The following is a 9231-nucleotide window of genomic DNA, read 5'->3' on the forward strand; positions in this document are numbered from 1 at the left end:
CGTCTTTGCATTTTCTCTCTTATATCTTCCTCTTTTTTTTTTTCCTTTACAACCAAATAATATTATACTCTCTTCGTGACGTTCTTGTACACCTTTTGTGCTTCTTCCTCTTTTGTCATCGCACTTCTTTGACGTGCCATTTTTATATTGTCAATTGAGATGATAGACCATTAATGATTGTAGATATTGGCTGATTTGATTTCGGGGTACTTCGCCATAAACGTCACGAGAATCACGCCAATTCACGTGTCATGCTTTCCATCTCACTTTCGAATTCTTCATTCTCGTTTCGTGCCACAGCCAACGAATTCATTCCAATACTCGGATCGCGATCATGCTTGTAGACTTTATAAACCATCGATTTTCAAAAATTCTGCAGCTTAAATATGATAAAATCCATTCTAAAATAAAACGTTCTAACAATTGAAAGCATAAATAATATTTTTAAGAATAATAATTTGAGAAGATAGACACGTGGTTGCAATTTCAATTTTAATAATTTAGTGATTTTCACTTTCAAATTGTATTGATAGTAAATTACTTTTTAAAGTAAAATTCTTCGAAAATAAAATTAAAATATTCTTTCTAAATTAAAATTTTCCAACTGAATATTGTTATTAAACTGGTGTAAAATTTAATCAAATGGATTTGTTTCAATCGATGAAGTCGAACGAACATAGAGACTTTCACGAAAACCAATATTACAGATTTGTGAGGAGATTATAACATTTGGAATTAATAAATTTGAACGAATTTACTTTAAAATATTGCAAACTTTAATCTTGATAAGTTAAAGAATCTTTTGTAATTGGATTTCTGTAATTGATCCGAGTCGTCTAGAAGGATAAGATTGTTCCTGAACAAATGATTAGCAATCATAATATCATCTTTCTTGTTTCAAGACAGAAAAATAACTACGAAGTTCTTTCGATTATCCACAAAATCAATCTTACTTATATCAAAATTAATTTTTTTTTTTGTTATTTTCGACTTATTTCTTCTATTGAAGATAGGACAAATATCTTTAAATATTTAATTAATATTTTAAATTAATGTTCTGTTCGATTGAAGAATAATTTTTAATTTTTTAAAAAAGATTACAGTTAAAAATGAAAGTAAACTTTATATAAAAGTCGTAATAAAAAGATGAAGCTCAGTTTGTTATAAGAATATATCAGAAAGATGGAACCATTACAGAAAGTATGAATAATTTTATATAATTTTTAGAGTTGCCTCATATAATTTTAAGCTTGGAATCGATATTATGTTAGCCTATAACAAGTACTAACGGCTAACATGAACAAAAATATTAGTAATAAAAATATCAATTAATATTATTAATTGCTATTGTGAAATTATTGCTATAATTTAGTTTGATTGATTGGTTTGATGGAATACGGAAAATCAACATATGGGGGATTTGCCAAGGGAACACCTCTCGAGAGGACTTTTATGGAAAATTGGTCTCTATTTAGGTGTTAGACACTTGAAGAAAAACTGAAAACTCCACGCGGCCAGCCCGTTGGGTCAGGCACGAACCCTCAAACTAACATTCAGTTTTATCCCCAGCCACTGACGAAGCTATTATAATTTAGCATGAGATAATGAGTTACAATAAAATAATAAAAAAATTTTCTACGTAAAAAATTTAATATTAGATACTATTGATATAAATGAGAGTTTAAATAATAATTTGAATATTTTAGTATGTTATAGTTAATAAAATTTAATTATTGCAATGAAATTTTTAAGAAGAGATAAAGTGTAGTTCATTTAATAAAATTAGTATAGAAGATAATGAGTTCTTTATTATTTAGATAAGCTAAATTACTAAATAATATCCAAAAATTTGCAATAATTTTAATGTAATTATATTTTGCTATAAAAAAAGCAATTTTGTGGTTTTATTAAAGAAAAAATTCTTAAAAAATTAGTCAAAAATCGTTTAAAGTAATAATATTAAATGCGAAAAATGCATAAATCATTGTCAGATGAGAATTAAATTTCTGTAAAAATCTTTCAAATGAATCGCTATTGACCACTAATTAAGAGTTGTCAACTAAATTGGATATTTCAGATGCAGCTTTGATTAAATTAGATTAATTGATTTAGTTTTCAGCATAATTTGTTAAGATGGAAAATGTTTCGCTAATGCAAAGTATAGATTATCCATATTAATTTTAAATTAAAAANTCTACGTAAAAAATTTAATATTAGATACTATTGATATAAATGAGAGTTTAAATAATAATTTGAATATTTTAGTATGTTATAGTTAATAAAATTTATAATTCAGTAGTATCTAAACGCCGAAAAATAAAATGTAAAATTTAACCATAACAATTCAAATTATTAACATTAAAAATAAGTTGTATTAAGCATTGCAACTTATAAAATCCTTTCATTAACTAAAGAATTGTTGTATTTATGCATTGATTTAACAAACATAACCGAATATTTCGCATCAATTATTATATTGATTTAAGAATAACAATTTGATATTCGTGGAAAGATCAGCAAAAAAGAGTAAAAATAGAAAATAACTCGAAGCGATCGCATTGCATAATTCCTTTTCCTTTTCCCCCTTTTTATACGAAGTAAAATAACATGAGACGAATAATGATAAATTTGTATGCTTATTTATTTTGTTTTGAATTGAAGAATCATTTAATTTCCATAAATTAAAATTTATAAAGCAAAAAATAAAAAATAATAATAGGAATTACAAAAAAGAAAAGAAATTAAACTTTTTCTAAGGATCTATAAGCCATATTTGCTTCGATTTAAAATAAAAAAGAAGAAGAATGAGTAAAATCTACTGAATTATACATTTATATTCAAGTTAATTGATGATTATAAAACTTAAAATTATTCAATACATTAATTAATCTAAATATTTGCATATTTCATTTAAGTTAAATTCTACTTAATTCAATTCTTATTGACAAATTCTTTTTATATTTTTATTAAAATTTAAAATTTCAATGATTTTATACACCATCAAACTTTTGTCGTACATTAAAATTATTTAAATTTAATATTAGATACTATAAATGAGAGTTTAAATAATAATTTGAATTTTTTAGTATGTTATAGTTAATAAAATTTAATTATTGCAATGAAATTTTTAAGAAGAGATAAAGTGTAGTTCATTTAATAAAATTAGTATAGAAGATAATGAGTTCTTTATTATTTAGATAAGCTAAATTACTAAATAATATCCAAAAATTTGCAATAATTTTAATGTAATTATATTTTGCTATAAAAAAAGCAATTTTGTGGTTTTATTAAAGAAAAAATTCTTAAAAAATTAGTCAAAAATCGTTTAAAGTAATAATATTAAATGCGAAAAATGCATAAATCATTGTCAGATGAGAATTAAATTTCTGTAAAAATCTTTCAAATGAATCGCTATTGACCACTAATTAAGAGTTGTCAACTAAATTGGATATTTCAGATGCAGCTTTGATTAAATTAGATTAATTGATTTAGTTTTCAGCATAATTTGTTAAGATGGAAAATGTTTCGCTAATGCAAAGTATAGATTATCCATATTAATTTTAAATTAAAAAACAACTTAATTGATGTTAAACTAAGTTTAATTATCTCGTTTTAAATAAATGTACCGAATAGTCCAAAAGTCAATTAACCTTGTAAAGACTAAATTGTTGTGTTTTTCAAATACTTAAATACTTAATCATGTTTACTCAGTTTTCTAAAAGAAAAACTATTTCTATTTTGTTTAAAATAGAAATAGAAATCATTTTGAATTTCATATTTTCTCATATGCATCTGAATACAGTTTGTTGACTTTTGAACCATCCTATATGTTTATTGACAATAGATATATAACATTGATAAATTCAAGTAAGTCAGTAAATATGCAGAGTGGCCCAAATGTCAGTTTAACATTGACTATATAATTATATCTGAATACAAAGAAACAAAACACAATTAACTGACTTCTGAACCAACGTACTGTACATAAATATGGGGTTTACCTTTTGTATATTTATTGAAAATGTTATAAATCTATTCTCAAGAAATATAACCGGCCAAAAAGTCAGTTAACTTTTTTTGAATACGTATATTTGTTCTTGTATATGAAACGTCTCTGTAATCCAAAAACTTGTTCATGTACAAGAACCAATAGACAGCAACCATATTATAGTGTGAACGTGTATTTGTCAATATTGATAAACTAACTTTTGAATTTTCCTATTTATTTATTGACAATGGGTTTATGAATCTTATTAAGTCCATCATCAATAAATATAGGCTACAAGTTGGCACAATTGATTTATATTTTCGAAATGAATTTAATTACTTTTTATCTATATTTTCTATACCGTAAGTAATTTAATTCAAAATATCATTTTTTATAAATGAAAAACAAGCTAAAAATAAATTACATAAATAATTCATCACATAAAAAATTGTTTTTTGTATTTATTTTTATTTAGTTCTAAATGAATGTAATGATTTAATAAATGCAGATAATTACACTTCGTGATATTAGTTACTTCAAAAAAGTAAAAATATATACTGTATATATAAATATTTTAAGAGGAAAAAAGTTTATTTCAAAATAAATTAATGATTACTCTTTACTTAAAATTATTTTTTAAATCTAAAAAATAATTAATTAAATCTGTTTAGAAAGTTTATGAAATTTATATAATATATAAAAAGAAAAATGATTTAAATTTTTGTTACTTTAAGTAAATACTTTCTTATTAAATATGAGAATATGAAAATTATATAACTTTTTTAAATTTAGAGAAAAAAGAAAAATTAAAAGTATGAATTTATATGTAAGAATGGTGGGATGGTGATGAAGATGATGACGACTTTGATAGCGAAGATGTTAATGATTTTAATGTTGATGATAATAATAATGATGGTGATAAACGTATGAAGTCATTAAATAATCTTAATATTTATTATTTTTCGTAACGACAATTTTATAATAAAGAATATATACAAATTCAATTAATTACAAAATTATAAAATAACAATAACTGATGAATAACTGGTTATGTTAGCTAAAGAAATTAAAAATAATAAAATAAATAAATAATACATTTATATTTAAAGAACATTTTATAACTATTTTATCACAAAAAAATAATAATAATAACATTTTTTACGATATCCTATTTGTTAAATCGAATAATATAACTAAAATAATTTATTAACTTTATAAATACATTGTATCTGCACAAAAATATTGAATAAATTTTAATAAATTAATTATGTCGCTATAAAAAAAAAGAATAAACCAAGAAAATCATTTACGCGAGAAAATTTAGGAAGTTCTTTATTACAGTATTTATCACAATATGCTGTTACATCCATTGTATATTTTAACAAAAAAACGTTACCAATCAACTAATTTAAATACACATCAAATGGAGACAATGCATAAAAAAAAACATAATAATAAAATAATTGCTTTATTTCTTTAACATAATAAAATATATCTTTCACATCTGTTGTATCGTTCCTTCTTCTCACGTTTTAAATCCTGTTAATGGTTTCTTAACCACTAATTTCTTAATATCATCATCTTAGTTTCTTGGGAACCGAATTCTTTACAGTCCTAAATTTTACTCTCTTTTCCTTGATTTTAAATCAATATTATTGTTTTTGTCTGTAAAACAGTTCTTTCAATATTTGATATATTTTATATTACAGTCATTATTTTAAGAGTTTCTTATATATTTTCAATTTGACAGTAGACATTTCTCATTTTCCAATCTTATAGACATTACTTTTTTGGAATTATAAACATTCTTTATCGATCCAAAGATAAATTAAATTCCAAGATTTATATATTTTTGTGTGTAAATTTTTAAAATTTTCGAATTTATTTACTTTATAAACTAGTTTTTAAAGTTTATTTTTACATTATTTTGATTTTTTAATGCAAATTGAATTTTTTAAATTAAAAATAACAAAATTCTGTAATTTTTGAAGTATTATCGAATTTGAGAATTTTAAATTTTTATTTTGCTTGTTGTAATTTTTAGAAAGTTTTTTTTTTTAATTTCGTGACTAAGAAAATAAAAAACAGTTTTTAAGTTTTATAAAATATTTATTTAAGAATTAACAGTATATTTTCATAAATAATATACAGTAGCCCAAAAATCAGCTAACCATTGTAAAGCTAAATTGTTATCTTGTACGAATATTTTATGATGGAAATCTAACAGAAATAAATACATATTCTGACTAGTTCAAAAGTTTGTTAACCATTGTAAAGACTACATTTCTGCAATATTCAAATACTAAAAACTATAGTAATTGTAGAGTAATTCGTATATAAAACAAGAAGAATCAGATTTTGAACAATTTTTGTAATATTTGTAATAAAATATTTTAACAAGTTAGTAATTTAATTTATACCACAGTTAACTGACTTTTGGGCTAGCTTCTATATAAATGAGATTTAGATTTCTACCATAAAGTATCTGAATAAGACAGTAATTTAGTTTTTCAGAATAGTTAACTGACTTTTGGTCAACTCTGTATTTTAAAATCCACATTTATAAAATTATTGTGATTTTTCTTAATACTTATAATAAGTATTATGTTTTGGTGTTGTTTAATACTTTGATAAAGTGCAAATGCATTTTCTTAAAGTAGGAATGCATTATCAATACTACTAAGGAATTTTAGAATGAAATTAATTTCTTTATTCAGATTATTCAAAAATAATAATAATAAATTGAAAAATATTTTTGCATGTTATATATAAAATATATTGAAAAATTCCAATTTCTTATATTTTTATTTAGTTTTTTATGTGCAGAAATATTTCAAATATTCGTTATATGATACGAAAGATTTTTCGAAACCTATTGAAAATATTTGTAAAAATTCGCTCTGCAGATAAAAATAACGGATTGGAATATAATTTCTAGTTTCTGTAAATCAAAATTTTTCAGATTATAGTTGTATGAATTAAGAAAATTTTCTCGATAGCAAAATTATGAGAAATTTTTACTTTACTTGTTGAAAGTTTAGGTCTATCACATGAATGCTTAGCTTCAAAGACGAAAAAGAATTAATTTTGTATTAAGCATAATTGTAATTTATAAACGAAAGATACTTAATTTATTTAATTAAGTCAATAGTTTATTAATTCTATGATTTAATATAATTACATATGAATAAAAGATGCATCATCAGCGATATTTTTGTTTTTCAGGTTAGATAAATGCATTTAATTTGATTTAAAATAACTTTATGTTATCTTAAATCAAATTAAATGTATTTATCTAACCTGAAAAATAAAAATATCTAAATGTATTTAAATTTAAATTTTTTAACTTTTTAAATATTTAAATTTAAATTATCTAAATGTATTTAAATTAAATCATATCAGATAACTTTGTGTTTAATTTTTAATAGTTTAAAAATTTTCAAATGATGATTATTAATTTTTCGCGATAAAAATATTGTATATAAAATTCTCATAATTTTGTTAGTGTTATACATATATATTAATTTTATTATAATTATAGTTTATTTTAACATTTTATAAATTATTTTTTTCACGTGGCTCAGTAATTGCCATTTTTTAAATCATTTATTGCAAGACGTGGTTCAAAAGTTATCAGTTTCATAACTTAAAATATGTATTTTATTTAATATTGTTTTTAACTTAATATAAATGAATTGTTTTTATTATAAGAAAGGACTAAGCGAACCACGTAACCATGGAATTGGTACGTTTTTCTGTGAGACGTTCAGAAAAATCATGACGTTCGAAAGATTTGAAAAAAATCTTTTTGTTTTTGTTATGGAATCTGAAAATTGTTCGTTGCTCGATCAAATCTGAAAGTTTTTTATAAGATTTGAATAGAACCTTCTTTCCCAACTAATTTGAGATGCATTTCGAAACGGAACCGAACTTAGTTTGTGTTATGTAATCCTTACTTGGAATTAGATAGATGAAGGTAAACATATTATTAAAATTTTTATTATGAATAGTCTATAATAGGAACAAATAGGAGAAGCCTCTAGTATCTCTATAAATAATTTAAATAATTATTTACTTAATACATGTAATGAGCACATTATTTCAAGACTATGTCGACAATAACCGGCAGCCTCCATCTTGCATGACAGCCAGTGCACGGGCAGGTGTTTACTCTACAGCAGGGGTGGTCAATCAGTCGATCGCGATCAACAGGTCAAACTGGAAAAAGTTTTCAATCGATCGCCGCAATATTTGCTATTCACAATTCAGTAATACTTATTTTTTACCGGATTAAAAAAACTCCACGAATTGGAGAAAGCGTGAACAGTGTATATACAGTAATAAGTCACAGTTGGTACAGATGTTACTATAAAGTTATATCACGTGTTGACGTAATTTTTGTCTAACAGTAGATCACGACTAGTTTTAATATAATGAAGGTCGATCAAACAAAAATGTGGCTACTCCTATTCTACAGTATCAATAGAACAGCACATTAAGCTCTAAACATAAAGCTGAGCATTAAACTAAAGGCAATCGATTTTTAATGTTATTTAATAAATAAAAATAGATACAATAGAACTCCAAAGTTTCTTCACTTATTTGAAATTTTTAATGTTCTAAAAATATCTTATTTAAAAATAACAATCATAGAACAGAGGTCTCAACTAATGATAAGCCAACTGGTATAGAAAGAACACTGTTTAATAAATCAGTCTCATATTTAAAAAAATAGCAAAGTAATTATTAAATAATACTTCCAGAAAAATAGTAACTACAGTTCTTAAAAAGTCTTAAAATCATAATTTGTCAGCTATAAATATCATAAACTAGCAGACCCCGCCACGCGTTGTTGTGGCTCAAAATGTATCTATTATAAATGTATAACACTTCCCCCGTGTGGGGGGAAATTTTTCGAAAAATTTCTTCTTAGTGTACATTCTCTCGGCGTACCCTATTAAAACGCAATGAAAAACGCAAAAACCCGCATCTAAAATAGTATAATAGAAGCCAAGTTCTTCAAGGTAAGCCTTAATCCTGTCTCTCTCCCCTACGGAGGGAATATTGAAAAATCCCTTTTTAGTATATATTCTGTTGACATACCCTATTAAAACGCAATCAAAAACGCAAAAAACCGCATCTAAAATAGTAGAAATAGAAGCAGAGTTCTTTATGGTAAGCCTTAATCCTGTTCATCTCCCCCCAGTGGGGGGAATTTCGACATGTATATTATATAAAAATAC

At 23.7% G+C, this 9231-nt stretch overlaps 1 long non-coding RNA gene across 1 annotated transcript in view; it reads left to right on the plus strand.

Moving 5' to 3' along the window:
• The first annotated feature begins 1103 nt into the window (after positions 1–1103).
• Positions 1104–9231, plus strand: part of LOC111622124 — an 11242-nt gene continuing 3114 nt past the window's right edge. Inside the window, exons 1-3 of the long non-coding RNA XR_002756199.1 lie at positions 1104–1200; positions 4781–4912; positions 7700–7964. This is a non-coding gene — a long non-coding RNA (uncharacterized LOC111622124). The remainder of the gene's footprint in view (positions 1201–4780; positions 4913–7699; positions 7965–9231) is intronic.

This window comes from Centruroides sculpturatus, unplaced genomic scaffold (assembly GCF_000671375.1).
Source record: "Centruroides sculpturatus isolate CEXI.00-Female unplaced genomic scaffold, Cexi_2.0 scaffold140, whole genome shotgun sequence".
Taxonomy (NCBI): Eukaryota; Metazoa; Arthropoda; class Arachnida; order Scorpiones; family Buthidae; genus Centruroides; species Centruroides sculpturatus.